Source organism: Rhinolophus sinicus, chromosome 3, assembly GCF_057876585.1.
Source record: "Rhinolophus sinicus isolate RSI-liver-muscle chromosome 3, RSI-T2T, whole genome shotgun sequence".
NCBI classification, from domain to species: domain Eukaryota; kingdom Metazoa; phylum Chordata; class Mammalia; order Chiroptera; family Rhinolophidae; genus Rhinolophus; species Rhinolophus sinicus.
In genome coordinates, this window is record NC_142503.1 from 78,530,986 (window position 1) to 78,556,714 (window position 25,729).

Below are 25,729 nucleotides of genomic sequence, written 5' to 3' on the forward strand. Positions count from 1 at the left end.
AACATTAGCCAATCAGATAAAGTCTCTGTCCTCTTGGAACTCATACTTTAGTGAGGAGGATAGATATTAAGTTCACTGTTCACTCCTCCCCAAAATAAACCCTTAAGTATATAACACATCATGTGATAATGACTGCTATAAAGAAAAACTCAGGAGGCAAAGAGATAAAATAGTCGTGACATGAGGAGATATTTTAGTCCAAGTAACTTAAATAATTTAAACGTATTTATCTTCCTCATAGACTGAATATTTCAGTCAGACCTGAGATCATTTACTTCTATACCTTCAGTACTTAGAGTGTCTGAAACTAAGAAGATGTTTAATAAATATTTGTTCAATGAAAGAAAAAAAGAAAGGTTAGATTTCAATATAAACTCCAGATGAGAAAACTGAGGCCCAGAGAAGTTTGATTTGCCCAAGATCAAATAGAGAGCAAGAAATAGAAACCTTAGCTCTAAATGCTTGTTTCAAGGCCAGTGTTGTTTTCACTTTTTTACTCTGTGATATTATGCACGCCTAAAACATCTTTATTTTAATAATGCCCATCTGTTCTTCTTTCAGTGTTGACTAAAATTGGCTACTTGAATGAAATTCTGAGTTCTTGTTTTTCTAGTTTTTTACTTATTCTTCATGGAAACCATCACTGTTTACTCTTGAATAGACAAAGTGTTTCACCAAAGTCCCGTCAATATATTTGTTCACCTGGTCAAGCAGTTAGTTAGTCATAAATCACAAGGATTCAGAACGCACAGTGGATCAAGGACCAGGAAAGAGTTTCCATTGCAATCCCCTTGGATTCTATTATAGCTAAAAAATAAATTTGGGACAAGAATTCTCAAACTTTTTGGCTCAGGACTGTACTGTCTTACAAATTACTGAATACCCCAAACGTGAATTATATCTATTGATATTAGAAATTAAAACTAAGACATTTTAAAATATATTATTTTAATTTAACACTAAAAGATGCATTACATGTTAACATAAATATCATTTTTTATGAAAAATAACTATTTTTTCAAAACAAAATATATATAACGAGAAGAATGGCATTGTTTTACATTTTGAGAACCTCTTTAATGTCTAGAATGCTTGCTGCTTTTACTGTGAGATATTATGTATGCCTAAAACATCTTTATTTTAATAATGTCCCACCTGATTTTTTTCTTTCCTTATAGAAAAAGGCTAGATCCTCCTATCTGCTTCTGCATTCAGTTCGTTGTGATACCGCTCATCATTTAGCCTCTGAAAAATTCTACTGCATATCCATGAGAGAATGATTATTAAAAAGTCTAATGACATCTCAGTATTATTTTTTAAAGTAGTTTGGTTCTGTGGACTGCATGAAAAGGTCTTGGGGACCCCTGGGGTCCCCTGGACCATATTTTGAGCAATGCTAGTTTCAAAAGCCATAAATTTATATTTAAAAAAATTACATTAATAAAACCAGGAATTTAAATGAAGCTATGTTTTGAGTTTTTATTCTTAAAATGTTTGTATTTTCATATTCCTAGAGCCGTGGTCCTCAACTTTTAGTGCATGTGCTTAGGAATCATTTTGGAGGCATACTGACAATACAGACTCTGGGCTTCCATCCCCAAAGTTGTTGATGCACTAAAGTTTCAGCTAGGATTCAGGCATGCACACTTTTCAGTAAGTCCCCACTCCAGTTCCTCTGTCCCCAGGAAATAATAATCCATGGCGGATAGTTCGAGAAAAATTATTCTAGAGAAAAAAATAGCTTGGGTATTTTTGGAAAACCTGAAATGCATTTGGTGAGATGACATTTTAAAATTTGAAGTGGAAGCAAATATCTGACTAAAACAGAGGGAGAAACCAAGAAAAGGGAGACCCTTTTCTTCCAATACATGTGAGCCCATTCTGTGGTTATTGTACCAAGAATGTGTGTTCTTGGTAGCATGTGGTGTATGGAATTTTCCTGTCTGCTGGATTTCACTATAGTAGCCCCCCCTTACCCATGGGACATACATTCTAAGACCCCCAGTAGATGCCTGGAACCATGGATAGTACCGAACCCTATAAATAATACTGTGTTTTTTCCTGTACATACATACATACATACATACATACATACATATGATAAAGCTTAATTTATAAATTAGGCACAGTAAGAGATTAACAACAATAACTAATACTACTAAAATAGAACAATTATAACAATATACCGTAATAAAAGTTATGTGAATGTGATCTCTCTGTCTTTCTCAAAGTCTTATTTTACTGTATTCACCCTTCTTCTTGTGATGATGTGAGTTGATGCAATGCTTACCTGAAGAGATGAAGTGAGGTAAATGATGTAGATGGTGTGATGTGGTGTTAGGCTAGTATTGTCCTGATATAGCATCAGGATCAAAACTAGCACAAATTCCTTTTTCCTTCATAATTTCAAGGGTAAAAGATTTGTTCTTATCATACATATATCTTAGCAACCTGAGCATATGATTTTTTTCCTTTTCTTATTGAGAACTTTTACCTTTTCACTTAAAGGAAGCCCTTTACGGCTCCTCTTTGGCATATCTGAATTGCCAGCATCACTACTCTCTCGCTTTGCGGCCATTATGAAGTAAAATAAGGGTTACTTGAATACAGGCACCACAATACTGTGGTAGTGGATCTGGATCTGATAATCAAGATGGCAACTAAGTGACGAGTAGGTGGGGAGCATATGACGGACAGAGATGCTGGACAAAGGGATGATTCACGTCCAGGGAGGGACAGAGTAGGACTGAGCAAGATTTCACCATGCTACTCAGATCTGCACCCAATTTAAAACGTATGAATTGTTTATTTCTGGAATTTTCCTTTTAGTATTTTTAACCCACAGTTGCCCATGGGTAACTGAAACCTCAGAAAGAAAAGCCATTGATAAGGGCAGATTAATGCAGGGCTAAAACTCCCTTAAAGTCATCTAAACACAGTTCTTTAACCTACTAATAATATATTCACTTCATGCTATGAAAGTGAAAAACTATTTTTTTCAAAAAGGAGCTAAGGATACCATTAAAGCTTATGAAAAGAAACATTAAGGAAAAGTAAACATATTTTAAAACGAGGACTTGGAAAATCAGTGAACACTCTTGCTAAACACAGTGACGGCAATTAAATGCACCATTTTATTCATTCATTTATCAAATAATCATAAAGCTTGAATGCTAGGTTCTGGAAGTACTAATGTATTTACCCTAAAGGCTCTCCCATTTCTGCCACTAGCACGATCATCCTCCTAGTTGTTCAGGGTAGAAAATTGTGAAAGTCCATTTCTTCGTTTCCTTTACACCCACTTCTCATCTTTCAACCATGTTAATAGATTCAGCCAAGTTGCCCTAAACAAAACAAAAAACAAAGCCTGAATCAATCTGAACTCTTACCAAAAGGATAAGAGAATATCTCTTACTCCATGTACTTGCCAATTATCGATTCACTGAATATTTGGGGTAACTAACCCACAGAATAAGGTAGTTTGGTGACACGTTTGTGGAAATATGTTTGGCTATTTTTTCTATTTTCCTACAGATACTAGTCTATTCAGATTTTTAAAATTTTTCTACCATTTCTACTGTTTTCTATAAAGAAATACTAGATTTTAAAAGTCATCATTAAATTACATACAATACTCTCACAATATATAAATATTTTGAGAGATATATAATTAAGTTCCATACATACCCATTTCTATATTTTTTTCCGTTTTTCTTTGTTAGCTGTTTCAAAGTTGTATTCTTTTTCATTTTCTCCCTAGCTCTTCCTCATTTGCTTGCCTGTTGAAAAGCAAAAATAAAACAAACAAATAAAACTAGCTATTTTTCCCTACGGAACAGCTGGGCCTAGTTTTATCTGATCACTTTATCCAATAAATGTGAATGCATCATTAATAATATGAAAATCATGCCTGTTAACTGATAAATGCTGTTATTGAGAGGTGGTGGGTTACAATATGTGTAAGGATTACAACATTTCTGATACTTTATTTTCTTAATCTTTTATACTTTAAGCTTTATGTTTATACAGCACATAAAGTTAAACTTATCACCTGTATTGAACTAAATTCAATATATTAAAATATTTATAGAAATTATATTTTTCTAATGGTTTTACCTAACCAGAGATCTAAAAGTTTTAATGTATCAAAAAAATGACTGAACAATGATTCAGAACAGTAAGAAACTATAGAACAACTGAGAATGAAACATTAGAGGGAAGGTCTAGTAGACTATAAAATTGAAATGAAATGCTTCAGTAATGAAGGTAGGCAAGAAATCCTGAAGAAAGAAAAAAAAACATTAGAAAGGAGAAGAATACATAGAACTCATCAAATAGAAGAACAGGATGCAGATAATCAACCCAAAAGGGAAAAACATAGGAAATAACTGTTTCATTTGTAAGCACTCAATGCTCTTGAATCTGTTCTCACATAACACATATCTCTCATTTCATCTGTTCTCTATATTTCCCCCTTCAGATAAAGCAATCCCAATATATATTTAGACTTCAATGTCTATCAACAAATCATAGAGGCAAAATTTGACAGAATCGCTCAGACCTATCCAAAATGTTTTATTTTTAGATAATAATATGTTATTTGCACATGAATCCGGTCATTTGACTCACTTGTCTATTTAACTGAGAAGAAAAATATGTTGAAGTCTATGAATAAGAACATAAAATGTGTTAATATTTACTAATATCTTTTAAATACTTGTTATTTCATTGTTATTTTATTTAAATCAATTCTTTACCTAAGTCTTGTCTTATTAGTTTCAGGTGTATAAAGCAACATAGTGATTAGACATTTATATACCTCACAAAGTGATAACGCACTAAGTTTATAATGCATCTGACATTGTACATAGTTATTACAATATTATTGACTATATTCCCTATACTGTATTTTATATCCCCATGACTATTTTTTTAAATTATAGTTGACATTCAATATTATTTTGTATTAGTTTCAGGTGTACAGCATAGTGGTTACACATTTATATAATTTATGAAGTGTTCCCCCTGATAGGGCTAGTACCCACCTGACACTATAAATAGTTTTAAAAATATAATTGATTATATTTCCCATACTGTACATTACATCCCCGTGACTATTTTATAACTGCCAATTGTACTTACTCCCTTCACCTTTTTCACTCAGCACCCCCCACCCCCACCTGGTAACCATCAATTTGTTCTCTGTATCTATTGAGTCTGTTTCTATTTTGTTTGTTCATTTATTTTGTTCTTTAAATTCCAGATATACATGAGATCATATGCTATTTGTCTTTCTCAGTCTTACTTATTTCACTTAGCATAATACCCTCTAGTTCAATACCCTCTTGTCACAAGTGGTAAGATTTCATTCTTTTTTATGGCAGAGTAATATTCCATTATATATATATATATATATATATATATATATATATATATATATATATATATATATCACAATTATCTTTGTCCAATTATCTATCAATGGGCATTTTAGTTGTTTTCATATCTTGACTATTGTAAATAGTGCTGTTATGAACAAGTTTTCACCAAAAAACTATTAGAACTGATATATGAATTCAGTAAAGTAGCAGGATACAAAATTAATATTCAGGAATCAGTTGCATTTTTACACACCAATAACAAACTATCAGAAAGAGAAATTAAGAAAACAATCCCATTTACAATTGCATCAAAAGGTAAAATGCCTAGGAATAAATTTAACCAAGGAAGTAAAAGACCTGCACTCAGAAAATTGTAAGACTATGAAGAGAGAAATTAAAGAAGGTACAAGTAAGTGGAAGCATATACCACGCTCATGGATTGGAAGAATTAATATGGTTAAAATGTCCATACTACCCAAAGCAATCTACAGTTTCAATGCAATCCCTATCAAAATACTAATGGCATTTTCCACAGAACTAGAAAAAATAATCTTAAAATTTATATGGAACTATTAAAAACCCTGAATAGCCATGGCAATCTTGAGAAAGAAGAGCAAAGCTAGAGGTATCATGCTACCTGATATCAAACTATACTACAAGGACATAGTAATCAAAACAGCATGGTATTGGCATAAAAACAGACACAAAGATCGATGGAACAGAATAGAGAGCCGAGAAATAAATGCCTACATGGTCATTTAATTTATGACAATGAAAACAAGAATTTACATTGGGGTAAAGAAAGTCTATTCAGTAAATGGTGCTGGGAAAACTGGACAAATATATGAAAAAAAAAGAAACTGGACCACCTTCTTATAAACTCAAAATGGATTACAGACTTAAATGTAAGACCCAAACCATAAAACTCCTAGAAGAAAACATAGGCAGCAAACTCTCAGACATTACCCTTAGTAATACTTTTACTGACATATGTCCTCAGACAAGGGAAACAAAAGAAAAAATTAACGAATGGGACTACCTCAAACTGAAAAGTTTTGGCACAGCAAAGCAAATCATCAACAAAACGAGAAGACATCCTACTGAATGGGAGAAGATATTTGCCAATGATACTTCCAGCAAGGGATAAACATCCAAAATTTATTTAAAAAACTCATTTAACTCAACACCAAAACACCCACAAACAATCTAATTACCAAATGAGCAGAGGACCTGAATAGACATTTCTACAAAGAGGACATACAGACGGCCAGTAAACATATGAAAAGATGCTCAACATCATTAATTATCAGAGAAATGCAAATAAAAACCACAATGAGATATCACCTCACACTGTCGGAATTGCCATCATCAATAAATCAACAAACAAGTGTTGGCAAGGATGTGCAGAAAAGGGAACCCTTATGCTATTGATAGGATTGCAAACTGGTGCAGCCGTTATGGAAAACAGTATGGAGGTTCCTCAAAAAATTAAAAATTGAACTACTTTATGATCCAGCAATTCTATTCCTGGGTATTTATCCAACGAAATGCAAAACACTAATTCAAAAAGATATATGCACCCTATGTTCACCGCAACACTATTTACAATAGCCAAGATATGGAAACATCCAAAATGCCATTAAATCTTTTTTTAAAGACTATTTTTTAAAGCCTCCCTCTCTCCCCCACTGCTCCCTCTTTGCCTTCTCTCCATCCTGTCTCTGAGATGGACATCAGAACTTCTGGACTGTGCTAGGTTATAAGCAAATTCTTCATCTAGATCTTCTAATATTTGATCTTCAATTTTGCCCATTCTTCTATTAAGCTTATTTACTGAGCTTTTATGTTTTCTATGCTCATATTTTTAATTTCTAAGAATTTTGGGTCTTTTCATAATCACCTATAATTGTTATATATGAATATAGGTCTGTATTCCTTTTTTATCACACAAGGATGTTAATTATAACTATTTTGGAGCCTTTTCTATTTGTTCTATTAATTCTATTTCTTTGAGGTTTTTTGTTGAGGTTGGTGCCTCTCTTTCACAGTATTTCTCAAGTAGTGATTCTAACTTTTATGCCTTTCTTCGTATCTATGGCTCTGTGTATACATGCCTGTGGATTTGCTTCTATTTACTACAACTTGCTTCCAGGGATTATGGGGTGGGATATGACACGTAGCCGAGAGGAGGTATTCCAATAGGGGTCTTCTGCATGACAGGTCTCCTATTCCTCTCACAAGTCAACAGCTATGTGGGACAGTGCTACGCCTTTCATCCCCAGGGTCCATTGTGGATGTCAGAAGACCTGCTACCACTCCTTTGTGCCATAAGAAAAATGGGAGGGGCTACCTGCCCAGCTACTCTGCAAAGGGTTCCCTAATTAATAATTGTGGCCTCCCTCTGCTCCATTGCATCGATTGAATGGGCTTGCAGGGTCCTGGAACTACAGTTAGGTTTCACAAAGTTATTTATAAAAAATTTTCTTTAAACAGCAATTATTCTAGAGAATTTATGTATAGCATAAAATGAAACATTTACGTCAGTATTGTTATTAAGATTTGATTTCTACTAAGGGATCTATTAGAGATGTCTTGAAACCTCTTTAAAAATGCTTTTTTGTGTGTGACCTGCATAAATCATTGTAAGAAACTTGTAAGAAAATATGAAATTCTCAATTTGCTGTTTTAAAAAGGCAACACCAGCCATAAATGGCTTTCTTGGTGATATTTACTGATCTCACGGAAAGAAGGTGGAATCATGACCTTGCATAAAGCAAAGAGGTAAACAAAAGCAAAAGGATTAATGCAAACTCAGACCTAATTAAAGAACTTTTTGGTGGGAAATTATTACCATCATCAACAAAAGAAAAACTAAGCACCTCCTTTAACAGAATAGATCTTAAATATCTCAGTTGGGTTCAGGGAGATGAAATCAGAGAGAAAAGGGCATGACTCAATTTAATTTGATGTTTTTGAAGAAACCCAGGTTATTCAAATGATCTTTTAAAAATCTTTAAAATTTTAGAAAGCAAGTCATTTTACTGTTATGTAAAATGTTTAATGCTTGTTATAGCTAGAATATTATACTTAGGTGGTATTACTAGGCATCTGTATATACAGGACACACGCTGTATTTAATTATGTTGTCCTGTGTCCTGTTTTCACATTGTCAGGACACCTTAAATGCCCTGCATACAGTTTTTTTCATAAAATTACAAAAAATCATCAGAGCTATTTTTCTGCCACAATGATTGATGTTTACATCATTTAAATGGCAACACCAACTGAAAACCATACCTCTACCAACAAACATATGGACAATCTCTTATTGTCTCTCCTGCAGATTTGGCTGAGAGGAGATCAAAAGGGGGAATGGAGAATCAAAAGTATTTATTTTTTAGAGTCAAGAAAGGAAAAGACTATTCTTTGACCAAATTCCCAAGTTGTGAACAAGCAAGTACTGTGAATCCAAGATAACTTTGTATCAGTGCACAAGCTCTGAAAATCAGGCAAACAGCTAAAAGTCCCATTCCTGTGGCCTTGCTTCTGGAAACCAGCCAGTCAACTCAACAGGCTCACTCCAAACATCTATAAGAGAGCAAATCAATGGCAGCTCGCAGCTTCTGAGAGTCAATCAATGATAAACTTCCAGCCCTGCAAGTCAGCAATCTGTGACAGCCCATCTGATAGCTTCTAGACTCAGCTGGTCAGCCAGTGTGTCACTCCAATAGCCTTGCTCCCAGAGGTCACGGTCAGCTGGTCCACAGCAGCCTTCCTCCAGCGCACAGTAACATGGCCGAAAATCCATCGGTCTTTACACACTCCTGCTTCTGAAAGTCCACCTGTCTCTGACTATCAAGCTTCTCAAAAGCTCATGTAAGATCAACTATAGTTTTGCTCATGGAAATTGCCTTACAAGTATCGCTCTCCCTTGCGGGCAAACAAAATGTTTCCCTTTTTACATCAGATATTGAGTTCAATTTATTGCTAGTTGGCAAACTTGCAAACCTTCAACCCCTGTTTACAGTTTGGTATGAGTTCAGATTTGTGAGTAACTGGTGGCATGGATACGGCCATAAAGTTATCAAATTCAATCTTTTCAAATTTTGCAGTGATTGACAATAGCAAATCAATAATTTTTTGGTGTGTATTTGAAACCCCAAATGCCAAAACACAAGAGTAGGTTTTGTGATGAATCTCTGAACAGTGGACACTTATTAAATGAGACAAAAATTCCCTCTGAAGTTGTTTTCTGTAATATGCAATTGTTCTTTCAATATAAAAATTGTCAGATATAAATTAGCATATATTAACAGCTACGCGTAAGAGATGTATGATTTCCTCAACTAGCACTAAGGCTGATACAATAACAAATTTTTTTGATTAAGAGAAATTCAGATGAACATTTAAATAATCACAGCAGTTGTCATGGCCTTCCACAGTATGTATCATGATTAGCCTTTCAGTTCTAATGATTGTTAAAATGTACCACAACCAAAAGCATTTTCTGATTACAAAACTGCAAGCAAATATTCAAGTACCAGGACAAAATCTACAGCAATAATGAAATGTGTAACAGCTGCATTTACTTCTACAAGTTATCAAAGACCTAAATGCCTCCTTCCTTACCTTTTTGCAGCACAAAGAATTCACAATCACATTCACAATCAGAAAAATTTTTTTCCTTTTGCTTGTACAATATTTTTCTTGTGAAAAAGACTTGCTTACAAGGCCTTTATGAGTAAAAATTCCTTGAAGTCCAGATGAGACTTTAAAAACATTAGCATATTTTAGCAAGGACTCTCTTTTTGAGCTAGGAGTTTATAAGGTAAATTGCATTGCTTTTGGTACAAACTATGCAGATGTTTACCTAACGGTGCAGAAAAAGTTTATTCAAAGTTGAAGCAAAGCATGAACAATTCCATAAAAAGTGTTGACTATCCTACCCATATTTTGTATAGTGCTGCCCAACTAGCATATGATGTTCTTTCTGTTGGCAGTGATGACATTGTTATGAAATTGCTCTCTTACTTCATATCCTCACTTATACTAAGTGTTATTTACTTAGTGAGTAACTTACTAAGTGTTACACCGTTTGTACTGAGCTATGAAAAATTTCTGGAATTTTGTTGGCATTATTCAACTCTCTCAAAAAATCTACTGGCTCTCTTTAACAAACATGTTTGAAGGAATCTTCAGTTTATCACTTAAAGTTTGAGATCATACATTAATTATGAAGAATAGGCCCCCCGACCTCCCCCCCAAAAAAAATTCTTGTTGAGTTTTAATCATCTTTAAAGTAAAGGCTACTTATTTCTTGTTCATAGTTTTCAATCACTTTAGCAAAGGATTATGCAAATTAAAAGAAGAGCAAACAATGTTTTTGAAGTATTTCATTGTTTAAAGGAAATTGTTGAATGCTTTAAAGAAAGAAGTGATGAAGAATTTGTCCCTTTCATTTTCAAAACTGTTCTTAAGGGGGCAATTGTACTTTTGAATGGGAAAGAAACTCCAACTCAAAGTAGGTAATTATTATGGCAATTGTTATAACTATGCTTTAAAATAGATATTATCCTTTGAAGAATTTGATTCTCTTTTACTGGATGTTATTAAATATTCTTCCAGAATGGGAAAAAGTGGAATCATGTGTATTGATGAAGAAGAAAATAAAAAGGGACAACGATGCTCCTTTATATCAGTGGACAACATTTTTAAAAATTATTAGTCAAGAGATACAACATAATCTTCAAGAATAGAAAGCAAGTTATGCCATGAAAGATGGCATGTGCTTTAACAAACAAAATTTGAAGAGCAATTACCAGAATTTTAGCTTTATGCCAGAATACGTTTAGGATACTGGCTTTAAATGCTAATATGGACCATGTTTTATCATTGATGACTGTCACATGGACAAAAGAATGAAATAAGTTGAATATGACCACTGTGGATGATATGTTGCAATAGAAGTGAAACACAGACTATAATCATAAGGAATTTTATAAACAAATTCTGCAAAATAAGAAACCATTAAGGAGAGTCAAGTCATCAGGGAAATAAAATTAAAGAAAGTGGTATGTAATTCAGATGGTTATATTTTATTTTGGATAAATCACAAATACTTTTATAGTAAAGTATGTCCCATGCAATATTGTTTATTTATCTAAACGTATATCTGCATAGGCAGTTAGAAATAATCCAAATTTAACTGGGCATCCTGTATTTTTTTTTTCTAAATCTGTAACCCTATATTTAGGTCAAATTTAAATTTTAATAGAGTTTTATGTGTTATATTTATAGTTTATAATAAATGGTGGCACTTTATATGTCAATATAATTTTGCCCACTTTTAAGACCTGGGAGCACTGCTCACCTTTTTTTTTTCTTTTTTTGTTACTAGGCTTGGTGTTATTTTAATCTTTGTTCTTAATGACATATCATTAGCAATATTAATATTTTTTTCATAATAGCATATTTTACAACTGCTTTTTGAGGGATAATAAATATACCATACAATCTACTCATTTAAGATGTATTGTTCAACGGTTTTCACTATATTCAGAGATATGTGCAACCAGGACAACACTCAATTTTAGAACATTTTCACCACCTCCAAAAGAAACCCTTTAGCTGTTTGTTTTTGTGCCTCATACTCCCTCACCTCCCCCTTTAGCTGTTTGTTTTTGTGCCTCATACTCCCTCACCTCCCCCTGCCCACTACCACCACTCACCATTAATTTACTCTCCATCTCTACAAATTTGCCAGTCTTAGATATTTCTTATAAATGGAATCATATAATATGTGCTGTTTTGTAACTGGACTCTCTCTTAGCATAATAATTTTAATGTCATCCATGTCACAGCAAGTATTAGGTTGTTGCAAAATTAATTGCGGTTTTAAAGGTTAGAAATACTTGCAAACACTGCAATTACTTTTGTATCAACATAATAGTACTTCATTCCTTTTAATGGTCAAGTAATACTGCAGACTCGTATGGCTGTATTGCATTTTGTTTGTCCATTCATCAATTGATGGACATGTAGGTTATTTACTTAAGGTGTTACTTAAAAGTGGAATTGCTGGGTCCATTGGAAACTAAGGTTAATCATTTGAAGAACTATCAGGTTGTGTTCCAAATTGGTTGTTCCATTTTACATTCCTACCACTAGTGTATAAGGATTCAGATTTCTCTGCATCCTCATCAGCACTTGTTACTCCCTTACTTTTTGATTCTAGCCCTCCTAGTGGGTGTGAAGTCCTATCTAATTGTGGTTTTGATTTGCATTTCCCTGATGACTGATGACATCCAGCAACCTTTCATGTTTATCGGTCATTTGCATATCTTCTTTGGATGAAATGTCTATTCAGTTCATTTACGCATTTTTTAAATCGTCTTGTTTGCCTTTTTTATTATTGAGTGGTAAGAGCTTAATATAATCCAGATTCAAGTTTTTTTAATCAAATGTAACATTTGCAAATATTTTCTCCTATTTTGTGTGTTGTATTTTTACTTTCTTGATAGCGTCCCTAGAAACATAGAAGTTTTTAATTTTGGTTAAATCCAATTTATGTATTTTTTTCATTTGTTTCATGTGCTTTTGGTGTTATATCTAAGAACCCATTGCCAAGTCCAAGGTACCACAGACTTCTATGTTTTCCTCTAAGAATTTTATAGATTCAGCGCCTACATTCAACCAAAAAAAGTATCCATTTTGAGTTAATTTTTGTATGTTATGTAAGGTAAACATCCAATTTCATTCTTTTGCATGTGGCTATCCAGTTGTCCAGCACTATTTGTTAAGAAGACTATTATTTTCCCATTGAATAGTCTTGGCACCCTTGTTGAAAATCAGACCAAATTCTGAGAAATATGGGGGAAGAATCCTGGTAGGAGGACTGGGTCTTCAGGAGAGCTTCCTTTCAGGAGATACCTGAGAGGACAGACTATGCCAATCTGCTTCCATGTGACCCAGGAAAAACTGCTGGACATCTGGGGACAGCTGAACAGGGACACGTCCTCCTCTCTTTCCCTGAGGAACACCAGCCTCTACTGGTGAGAATAATGGAGGCAGGAAGCTCTTGCCTGCTTGTCCATCACAGGCCCACCACAGCAGAGACCATGGCATCAGCAATCTCACTTTGCTAAACACACCTCCACAGCTTGACTAAACCTCAGGGGAAGATAGAACCAAGAGTAGACCAAGAAATAGTCTTAGGCAAGCTAGCAGCCAAAACAAGCATAAAGAACAATCAGAACACCTAGAATTGGGTTAACTTCGATTGTAAGAATTGCTAGAGGAGACAAAAGACAAAGTTCATAGTAAATAAATAAGCACTCATTCAAGGAGATTCTATTACAGCACAAAAAGGACTTTGTGAGCCTTAAAAGCATCATTTTGAAGCTAAAATGGAAAGAGAAGAAAGATGAAATTAAAAAATCCAGTTATTGGTGTGATCATCAAGGGGAAGAACTATCTCAGAACAAAGAGCGAAAGCTCTGGTTTATATAAAGACTGAAGTCATCACCCTGCAAAGGTTTCCTGAGTTCTAGGCCAGATTAAAAAAATAAATAATATGTCTGTTCCTAGATATATGCTAGCAAATTTTCTGAATTGCAAGGATAAAGAAAAATCTTCCATGCTTCCAGACAAAAAAGCAAAGCATCAGATTGGTATCAGACTACTGCTCAACTGCAACAATGGATGCCAGAAGACAGAGGAATAATATCTACAGGGCACTGAAAGAAAGGAATGCAATCTAAAAAACCTACTCTTGGTCAAGATACCACTCACCGCCCAGAGTAAAAAGAAACCTATTGATGAATATATAATGATTCAGATTACATATCCTCCATGTATCCCCACCGAGGAAAATGCTTAGAAAGAAACTTTCGAGCTAAGGAAAGCTCAAGAACCTGAAATAAATATAACACTGACTGCCAACTGTAAATGAAATATTGAAAAAAAAATTTTTTTTAAATAAGGGAAACTGAAGAGAAGATGCAAGAGTGAGGAACAATGAACCTTGAAGCACACATTTTTTAAATCTAAATAAATAGTGGTAGAAAGATTGGGAATTTGTAGTGTAAGTATCAAAAGAGTTCTCAAAAACTGAAGGATCTGAAGACGTATATGGCAAAAGAAAAATGAATAACAGTTTAGAACTAAAAGTACCAAAATATCTCAGCAAATAGGAATTGGGAGAGGGTCGGGGATAAGGAAAGTAATAGCATTCTAAAGCTCTCGTTTATAAAGTGAGGAAACAAAACCATAGTGAGGGTGAGTACACAGACAATAGTACCCCTTAGTATTTTGCTTTTATATAACAGTAGGAAAATACCCTTTTTTATGAAACATAGGAGAAATTAGAAAATAACCTCCAATGAAATGGAAAATTAAATAAGAACTTCTAAAATAAGGGCCATTAGCCAGGGGAATTTGGAAAGAGTCTCAGTTTTATGCCCAAGGGCTCAGTTTGCTGGTTCTCAGCATCTGAACAGCTCAGCCTGAAACTAGGATACGTATCTGCCTCCTGCTCAAGTGTGAGAGAAACCTCCTGGAGACTGAGAACAGCAGCAAGCATGGAACACAAACTTTGGAGTCAGACAGAACTTGGTCCCACTCAGAAGTCTGCCACTTTGCAACTTGCTCTGAGCCTTTGATATCTTTATTGTAAAACGAGGATAAAAAACACCCTCACAAAGTTGTTGTTAAATAATATGTGACTGTGCAAAGCCATGCCTGGCATAAGTAGCTGTGCTACCATAGTGAATTTCACTTTTTTAGTGTTCTTATTATTTGGGGGATTACCCCAGCCTGGGCTCAGCTGGTTAGCCAGGGGCTGCTCTTTCAACTCTCTGACTTCTGTTTAAGCTCTTCTCTATGCGACTTTGCTCAGTAACTGCAAAACCACTCTCTTATGCAGAGACCCAGAACTTTCCTCTCTGTGGACCTCTGTTTACTTGAATCTGTAAAATATCTTTAGATGAATTTGTTCATCAGTTTCTTTACATTTGGTGAACTGAGGATAGGATAAAGGAAGAAAAAAGTGACCATTTTATGACTATTCTGAAAAAATACATACAAATTATAGAGTAGATGAGTTCTGTTTCCAACCATTTTGGATTTTAGTTTAAAAAATTGAATTTGGGGCTGACCTTTCCAGACGAAAAGTGAAACCTTTAAATTAAAAGAAAATTATTTTTTCTCAGTTAAGGACATTACAAATTCCTGCTGGTATTTGGTATGGATAAAGAAAGAATGCATCAGACTCAAAAGTAGATTAATTGCATTCATCTTAAAATATTGTAGGTGAATAAAAAAAACTTGATATGCTTGCAAACAAGAGCTAACTTAACATATGCAGACAAGTTTATATCTTGGAGAAAATAAAGCATAGCAAAATAAGTAGAACTAGATTTTCATGCACCATTCAAACCACCTTTAATGATTTGCATGGAAGATTTTTTTCTGAAAGAAACAAATGTCACAATTCTTTCCATCATGTGCCTGAGAATCGGAGTCTGTTATATTTACATCATAACAATCTATTTACCCAGGTAAATTAAGTGAATCTGCTCATATGAAGAATAAAAAAAAAAAAAAAAAAAGTCAAATTCATAGAAACAGAGAGCAAGATGGTAGTTGCAAGGGGTTGGGGTATGGGGGGAAATAGAGAGAGGCTGACAAGCCGAACAGGCTCCTTAGGGGCTGCCTATAATGTTATATTTCCTAATGGCCAGGAAATGATTAGAGCGGCTGTGGGGACAAGTTAGAGCAGAGTTAGGTAAGTGCTTGTGGCTACCAGGCTGTGTTTTGTAGAGACGGTGTTCGATGCGATGCAGAGGACAGAGATTTCCCAGCAGATGATAACGCTTGCAAACTTAGGCGGATTCCATGTGTATATTCCAATATGTCCAGAGATAGGAGGTATTTCTTTGTACTGCACTTTCCTTATTTATTATATACAAGAATGGAAAGAATGCCTCCTGATTCATTTAATGGAAGTCATTTATCCTTTCAGTGCCTCAGTCCCTCTGGCCAAAGGAAGAACTTTGTTTGCGCCTGCCAAGTTGCAGGTTCCTCACCCTTTCTTGTTAGCCAATGACCATGGCTGAACATGGCCACCACTGCCCAACCTGGGATGTCTCCCTTGGTTGCTGATCAGTCTAAGGGCCTGCTTGCTGAGGTAATAGCCCGTCATCCTTGAACAGAGAGAAAGAACTCAGGGGTTATTTTATCTTGTCTTGAGATGATCTGATGACTCTCTGAGTGGAACTGTACCTTTTAAAATGTTCTGGACGTTCTCTGCACAGTCTGTTGTTTCTGGCAGATAGTTTATCAGGGATGTTGCTGTGAGGGGCTAAATGGAGGGGAATTAGTAACTCTGGTGGAAACTGAACAGAGGTGAACAGGGCCTTGTCCTTCTCTGATAATTAGGCTTAAATGACTCTTGAGTAGATCCTTGTGTGTGTGACTCTTGACGTATTGTCACACACTCATGTCACCCACTCACACCTCTGGCTCTTAATACGACATGCTTCCCAGAGGTGAAACCTTTCCCCCAGCTGAATAAAACTGGCCACTACAGACTGGGCATGGGAAGGGGCAGAAAACTTCACAAAGAAGGAGTCTGTGCCAGGGATTCCATCTAGAATTTCTGGAATCAGACACTAGAGATCAAAGGGACTCTTTAAAGACCTCTTAAAATCCTGTGGATGAAACAAACAAACAAAAATCAACACGAGGTCTCTCCCCTGCCCAAACAAAACTATTAAAGGAATTCCAACATATAAAGTAAAATTTCAAAGCCAAGCTGGATTGGTTCCTGGAGGAGTTTGGGAGGTCTTAATCCCAGATTACTTAGTCTATCCTTCACCCCTCATGAAATTTTTGAGTCTGAGGACATCCAGGAATCTTAGGGGTCTATGGAATTCAGTACAAAAAAAATCATTTAATTGGACGATGAGGAAAGCAAGGTCCCCAAAAGTTAGAAGCCCCGTACCACAGAACAAGCTAGTAACAAAGCAAGGTCAGAAGCCAGGACTCTTGGTTGAGTGTTCGATCTGTTCCTCCTATGCCGATCTGTGTTTGGCATAGGATGGAAAACAAAGTCAAAGGTGAAAGAGACTAAAATTCAGAAGAGTTACTAAGAAATAGTTTAGGCATATGTTTTATAGCAGAAGGTTTCAGTAATAATAATAAGAGTGCTGTTTCTTCAACTATGTACTGTAGACCTCCTGCATCAGAATGCCTTGGGTTTCTGGGGAAAGTTATTAAAAGTGTAGATTTCTCGTCCTTATTCCAGACCTGAAGAATTGGATTCTCCAGGGGTGGGTCCAGGAGACTACACTTTTAAACAAGTTTCCCAGCTGATTCTTGACTATTACATAATCCATCCTTCCCACAGCGGCCTTCACACCAAGGTGGGAGCGTAGCACATAACGGACAACTATATACCACCTCTTGTAGCAGCTGCTACTTGGTTTCTGACTTGTAAAAGTATCTATGGTAATTTTGAAGAGAGGCACAGTGGCCCCCAATTTCAAAGGTAATTTCCTGTTTTCACAGTTGCTTCAGCTGGACAAGCTTCCATAACTGTTTCTGCTCTTTCTTTGACAGTGTCCTCCAAGAAACAGCTATCTAACCTTCAGGTGGGTAGGCCTTTCTTAGTAAAGAAAGGTCAGTAGTATAAGAGGGCATTTTCCTGCTCCTGCTGACACTGCTTCTTACTTCTGTGCCCCAGCTCACTTCCAGAGCTCACCCTCTTTTCCTTTTTTGAAGGTGGAGTTTTGGAGAAGTAGTCGTAATGAGTCAGTGTAGTGCAGAAGAACCAAAATGACATTCCGGTCTGCGGCCTCAGGGTGAAAGGTGATGTTTTTCTCTTTCAAATTTACATTTAAATCACATATGGAAACAGTCCTAAGAGACCACTATAAGCAACCAAGACCACTCTAACCAACACCCTGCTATTGTTCCATGAATACACTCCAAATTCTCCTCAGTGGGCTTTGGGAGCGAGGACAGGAAGAGGGGAGAAAGAAGGAAATAGGGCAGCAGCTCTTGTCATCAAGGTTGAGGAGAGCACATATAAGACAAAACAAACAAACAAACTAAAAAAACAAAAACAAACAAACAAAAAAACCATCTCAAAGTCTCATAGAATGACATTAGGAAATGCACTAAGGTTCAGAATCTAGAACAGTATAGAATCATTCAGAATCATGACCACAATGCTGGAATTATTAGAAGAATTAGGAGACTCCATTATTATGTCATCTGATTTCTAGTTCTTGCTTCATGAATCTTCTACCATTTTACCTAAGGATGTATACTGTTGAAAAAAATAGTAAAATAGAATCTCTAATTTTTTATTTAAGATTAATTTTCATGTCTCAGGTCTGCCTTTGAGCAAACATTAAACTACATATCTGCCTGAGTTGGTGCTAACTCATTTTGTGAGATGACCAGCGTTAACTTTTCATAGCATCATTTCCCCAAGTGTGATATACATCCACTAATATACGGGAAATTATTTTAAATTATACAATTTTTAATAGTTGAGTACTTATTTCAATGTATACGGGAAATTATTTTAAATTATACAATTTTTAATAGTTGAGTACTTATTTCAATGTATACTGAAAATATAGATATAATTAGCAAATCAAACTCTTATTTCATGGGAATTTTTGCTTGGGACAAGGCTAAAGTAGAAAAAAATTAAAGTAATATAATGAACAATTCATAATATGGTGAGAGGTATGACATTCATGTTTCTGTGTGGAAGTTGCTTAGCTTCACTGATACCATTGGTGTCTTTCCCCACCTGTTCTTCTGCCTGGAGGAGGAGGGAGTGATCTGGAAAAGAAGTAGGGCACTTAGCCCCTTCCTCATTTTAGAGACTGTTCCCTGCCTTGCAGCAAGGGTCTTTCTCCTGAGGAAAGGTGCGTGATGCAAAGGGGGTTGAGGAGGAGGGCTGAAGTCATCTAACTGGGCCAGTGAGATATTACTGAGGCATGAGATATTATCAAACCCGCTAGGCCATGGTTCAGAAGCCATATTTACCCATCAACATTATCAGTAACAAAGTTGATATTTTCAACTTTATATGTCTGTCTCCTAACAATGTCTCTCAATTTGTTCCAAGCTCAGGCTCCTCTGAAACTCTCACAGTATGTGCAGCTATGAAAGAAATCTCAGAAATAGGAGAGTGTAACTTCTGTGAAGACAGTAAACATGGATTCAGTTGATATCTGTATCTACAATCTCCCAGCATGTTCCAGTTATTATGACTAGGTAATAAATTACCCCAAAATGTAATGGTGTAAAGAAAACATTTGTTAAGTTCATGATAATGAGAGTCATGAATTCAAACAGGGCACAGAGGGGATGGTTTTTCTTTGCTCTGTGATATCTGGAATTATCTGAAGGCTCATTCACTCACATGGCTGGCAGTTTATGCTGGCTGTTGGCTGGGGGGGGGGCTCAATTTCTGCTCCCATGGGCTTCTCCATGTGGTCTCTCTGCTTAGGCTGGTTTGGACTTCCTTGAAGCGTGGTGGCTGGGTTCCAAGAGTGAAGAGTAAGCATGCTGATTAGGGAGAGAGATAAAGAGGTTGAGAGCGGGCAGAAAATGGTAGTCTAGCCTTGGAAATCACAAAGCATTATCTCTGCCACATTCTACTAATTGAGAATATTACAAACCCACCCAGGTTTTGGGAGGGAAAATAGGCATAGGTTCTGGAAGAGCACGTGGGTCCAGAAATACTGCTCTAGCCATTTTGGAAAATATAATCTGCCACACAGAATTGCAGGGTATAAAAGAAATGGTTTCCCTCTTAACCAATTTGCATAATTACCACTGTAAGAATATGCTACAATTAAGTGACTACTTAATGATATTGTGGTTCTATATAACCATTCCTGTCAGTCTACTCTGGAGTGTTAATGAACTCTGAAGGTCTGTCCTTCAGTATGAAAATGAGGAAGGGGTGAGGGGTGGGCACCAAGGTCGAAACTAGAATAAAGAAAGAATAAGGCATTTAGGACACCACTGTTGTGAGAATATGATAGCATGTGACCCATGGGGACAGACTGGAGAGTAGAAAAAAGGAATTCAGACGGTATGTCAGTGCACTGCAGTAAAGCACTGCAGTAAAATTGTTGTAGGATCTAGATCTGCATATTGAAAAACTTCATATTATCTATACTGTTTTTTTAATAATGTATTTTTGCCAATATTTTATTATGAAAAATTACAAATACATAGCCTAAAATAATTCAGCCCATTTTTGATAAATTAGAATTCAACATTTGTTTATAGAACTTTTTTGAGGTAAAATTTAAAATTCATTTATTTTAGTATGCATTAACATTTTTAGTGTTGAGATAACACCATGCTCAAAAGATTTGGGGAGTTTAGCTTTATCCTTGCTTTGGCCAAAATATTGAAGAGGGCGTGGCATTCTCTGGGGCCAGGCTGGATGGTTGCAGCCAGAATTGGAGTGGAAGAGTGTTTTGAAAAAGTGGGACTTGGGGTACAGAATGAGAGCTATGTGGCCTGGTGGCCTGCCGTCTCACTTGGAGATGCTTCCCAAGTAGTAAGTCCAAATAACTTCTCACCAGCCTGCAACTGTAACCTAAGATACCTTTAATTTCTATTAAATATCCTCATGATGAAGCTTCCAGACCACACCAGTATGATTTTGACCTTGCAAAGCAACTCCTAGGTATTTTTAAGAACATGCAGGAGGCTGTTTCATGTGGGTGCAACAAGTCCCCTTGGCTCTTCCTTCCTGCTTAGCCTAATGCCACTGCCAATGGTTCCTGGAGATTACTGATCCTTGGGCCCATCACTGCATCCCCAAACCTGGTCTCAGGGAGAGGATCCCACCGCCACTTTGCAGGTCCAACCCAAACCTTCCCTTGATCTCTCACAGCCCCCCAGAGACTAAACTGAGATTAACAAAGTATCACTGAAGGTTTGGGCACAATGAAATGGACTATATATAGTACAGAGTCTCATAGTATGGCTAGATGTAGCTTCTCTGAGACCCCAAACTCAGACCCGCTCTGAGGTCCCTTAAAAGGCTGCCTCTTGCCTCCTCAACTTGGAGGAAGCAGCCCTGCCCCCTTTCAAAAATGATCAGACTTGCTGCATATTTTACAGCTTTCTGCTGAGGCAGAAGAAGGAATTTTCACCCCCCTTTAATCTGTGGCTCATCTAGTCTTTCGCTCAGCCAGAATCTGTCTCTTCCCAGAATGGCTGAGAAGAAACAGACCCTCCCCATTCAGGGTAAGCCTGCCCCACCCCCTCCCTTCCTATCTCTGGAGGTGATCTGGCCCTCTGGCTCCAGCAGAACACTTACAAAGAAAACAGTCCAACTGTTCCTACCTTGCCAAAGTTGGGCACATTCTGTCTTGAACAACACTGAGAGAGGGACTCCTGCAGAGTCACTCCAAGCCAGGCGATCTCCTTTACACCATTTCTTCTGCAGGGGGAGGTAACTGTGAGGCTGTCTTGCCTCACCTCTAGGTCTCTGCAACTAGCTTGACCATACACATTGTCTCTACAGAGAAAAGATCCATTTATTCCAAAGTAACAACGAAGTCTGCAGAGACATAAGTCCAATTCATATGATCACCCAGAGCATTTAGGTTATTTATCTCAACGATCGTTATTGAGATAAATGATAGCATCCCAGTTTCCCCAAAAGCAAAGGGTTAGGGCCCCTTGATTCCTTGAGTGTTACTGATGTTAATAAAAGACTGTCTGAAAATATTTTCCATGAACAAAGAGTCTTTCACGTAAGTGAATTCCCAAAGTACTTGCAGTTTTTAAATCATATTATTTTCCCAATTTTTAAATGTCACTGAAGTTTCTAAAAACACCAAGTCATCCCATAACACTTATTCATGTCCGACCTAATGAAGATTTAAAGGCTTCTATGGTTCACACATGTTTATAGGAGGCATTTAACTACTGTATTTGTTATTGATGATGTACATTTTGAATCTCTGATAAGTGTCTGTTGCTTGTCAGGGACCAAGAATGACTATTTTATAAGCTGCCATAATGCAGAAGTGCACATTTTCAGAAGGAGGCAAGACAAAGCGCATCTCTCAGCTCATAGCCTGTAGGTGGTCACCTGATCCCTGGATGACATCACCTCTGTTCTTACACTATTTGTGCTCTTCTACTCATGACTTGGACCTTTTCTGCATTATAAATCCAGGTGTTCCTAGCAGACCCTGGCCCTGGGGCCAGTGGAGTACAAGTCTATGAATCTGAACTAAGCTTGGAAAGCCCTTTTGATTCAGCATTCAGTTCCCAGCAGCCAGGATCTTATCCTACATTAGAAGATATGTTATTTTATTTTTCTGTGAACCAAAGTAATCCCAACTCTTAGCCAATATCTTATAAGGCTGACAGGAAACTCAATTTTGGTTTTTATTGGAGCGAGTTCCGACCCCCTATCAGGATTACACAAGAATTCAAGAAGCTTATGTGATGCTGAGAATGTAAATGCCTCTATACTTCAGTTCACCTTGTTATCACAGATAGGCTTATTGCTTAAATCCTCATGGTCCTTGGAAAAATCCTGCTTTGTGCTAAGGCTGGAGGTACTAGTTCTCAGAGTCCAACCTTTGTAGGTGTACCATAAATCAACTCTTCAAAATACTTCCAGGGAATGGGGCACAGGTCCTACTAAAAGAAATCACGTCCTTTTCCATTAGCTACCATCCACAAAGGCTTCTAGGAGCCTGCCTCTACACCCTACCTGCCCCTTGAACACCCACCGTAATCTCTTCCATCAGTTTAAGCTTTTGAATAAAAAAGTGGGGGAGAAGAGAGGCTGTCCTGAAGCCACTTCTTTAGTCCCTGAAATGAGGGAGGGAAATACAATTAAAAAAAACAAAACTCAATGGCCAGTATTCTTTCTGATTTCTCTAAAGTAGCAAAACAAGACAAAATTAGTATTCTTTAAAAAAAAATTGTTTTGCAATAAGAATTAGCTATGGCCTGCTGAATGGACGCCATCTCTGGGGCTGCTCAGTGACTGAGGTATGTTATCTGGTATTCCTGTAACCTAGAGCGAATGTGGCAAGTGCTCCAAGAAAGTTAAAATGAAATTCTATGGAAGCCCAAAGATAAAGAGATTCCCTCCGATTGGGGAAATTTCTCAAAGAATTGATGTTTGAGCTGGGCCTGAGAGAGGAGTTGCTATTATCCTCAGAAATCAGGTACAGGGCAGATTGTATTTTAGGCAGGAGACAGAAGAACAAAGCCAGTGAAGTAGGAGAGTGTTATTTGGCCAAAGCACAGGGAATTCTAAGATCTGAATGGAAAATCTGGCTCAGTTGGGGAGGAGAAGGGAGAAATTAGAGTGGATGGTGGGGGTGGGCAGCAGACATCAGTATGGTCATAGCAGGAGCTGGCGTGTGGTCCTAACAGACTTAACGCAGTCATGTGGATTTAGGAATGAACATTAGGAAAAGGATTTGAGTAACTCACAATGGCAATGCAGACTCCAACTCCTCAGCCTTATTTTATACAGAGTGGGGAGTGTTGATGGGCTAGGGTTGCTGCTAGGACAACAGGTCTACCAGCTCCTAGTGAACCCTGAAGGGAAATACCTTACTCCAACCTCTTTGTCGTGCGGGGCGTCTGGCGAGGTCTCTGCCCCCGTTCCCCACAAGAGAACGCAGGATATGGTGAGGCCAAAAAGGAACACCCACGGAGCCATAAGTAGGGGAGTCATATCACCATATTCTCTCTGGCGGAATCTGCCTCTCTGCAATCCGCTCTTGCTAGCTCAGCCACCATCTCCTTGCTAGCCCCCATTTTCTGCTAGCGTAGCCACAGCAGTTATATTAGTGGCCAATGGCTCACTGGTTACAGCTGACGGCCAACTAGCCACAGCTGATGCCCATCCAATCACAGTTGATGGCCATTTACTACTTGAGCCAGCATCTTTCTATGTGAGGCTGAGAGCCTGGAAACTGCTTTCTGGGGTTCTGTCCCCACACTCTTAGTGACTGATCTCTTTAGAATATGATGGGTATTTGACACCTTTTATTTTCAACCTTAGAATTTAGCTAGAGTCTGGGACAATGCGAAAAGCCCACTTGCCTCCTATTACACAGAGCTGTAAGTCTGGTGGAAGAATTTTGATGTGGGTTAGGACTGATAGAGGATATTTAGATACTAGTGGTTTCCTTGGGGCATCCCCATGAGTCTGTCTGTAAAGTCCTCTGTTTGGGGAGTGATGGGGTATTTTATAAATTTCACCAGCAAGAGAAAGAATAACAACTACTCTTGAATTGTTTGAATTAGTGTCATCAGGAGTAAAAAGGTGATGGTGATTTAGTTGCTATGATCTTTGATCATTTCTTCATCCATAATTCAACAATTATCTATTGAGCTCCTATGTAGTAGAAGAAATCTGTTGATTTTGTCTGCCTAGCATCTAGTCTTCCCTTTCCCCTTTCTTCTCCTAAGAGAATCCTGATTTTCTTTGGTGACCCTACTCCCCACACCTATTTATTTGATTTGGGGAACTGGTTCTACCCGACTCCAGAGGTAAACACACGATTCAAGTCAGCGCCGAGGTCATACCTTGCTGGTCACCATGCATGTGATACCATCAGAACCCGTACAGCTAAATTCCTTAACTGCTGTGGAAAGACTGCCAAAATTAAAACTGAGGTTGTAAGCTGGGAGATACTGGGAATCTTCTTACTACCACACACATAGACTTTAGAGTCAAGAAAGGTGGAGAGCAAGATAGAGTCCTAAAAGGTGTTTGAACCCCTCGATCTACCCTTGCCTGAGTATCCCCTGAACTTTGCAGTTACATGAGCTTGTTTTGTTCAAGTCAGTTTGGGTGACATGTTGTCACTTGCAAATGAGTGAGTCCTAACCAAAACATACTGGTCTGGTGCCATGGGGTAGAACTTGTAAACATCGTCTCAAAGTTTGTAACTTGTGCCCTGTCAATTAAGTAGGAATAAAAGCCTAGTTCCAACCTCTGCTATGACAGAATAATTAATTGGATCCACGCAGGAAAAATAAAATTCTTCATTCTCCCATCCAGCCTGAGTACCTCATGAGTTTTTTGTTTGTTTTTTTAACTATGAAGTCAGGAACCAGTTGACAGATTTCAGACAGGAAAGCCAGAGAGTCACCATGGCGTTGGTCACGTTGTTGACTTTCTGTCTCTGCTTAATAGTTTTTCTCTTTTGCCAAAGGTACAATGTGTCCTGAGCAGAACCAACATCTATTTTGGTTTTTCCATTACCTACTTGTGTGTCTTTGGGTAAAATAGTTCATCTCCACGTGCCTAAGTG

The 25,729-nt window shown here is 37.1% G+C and overlaps 1 long non-coding RNA gene across 1 annotated transcript; it reads right to left on the minus strand.

Annotated features, from left to right (window-relative positions):
• Positions 1–3,130: 3,130 nt before the first annotated feature.
• LOC148758510 (uncharacterized) lies at positions 3,131–10,365 on the minus strand. The gene is made up of 3 exons (XR_016020549.1): positions 10,011–10,365; positions 3,688–3,779; positions 3,131–3,344 (listed from the first exon to the last, which is right to left on the minus strand). It is a non-coding gene; the product is annotated as an uncharacterized LOC148758510 (long non-coding RNA).
• Positions 10,366–25,729: the final 15,364 nt, after the last annotated feature.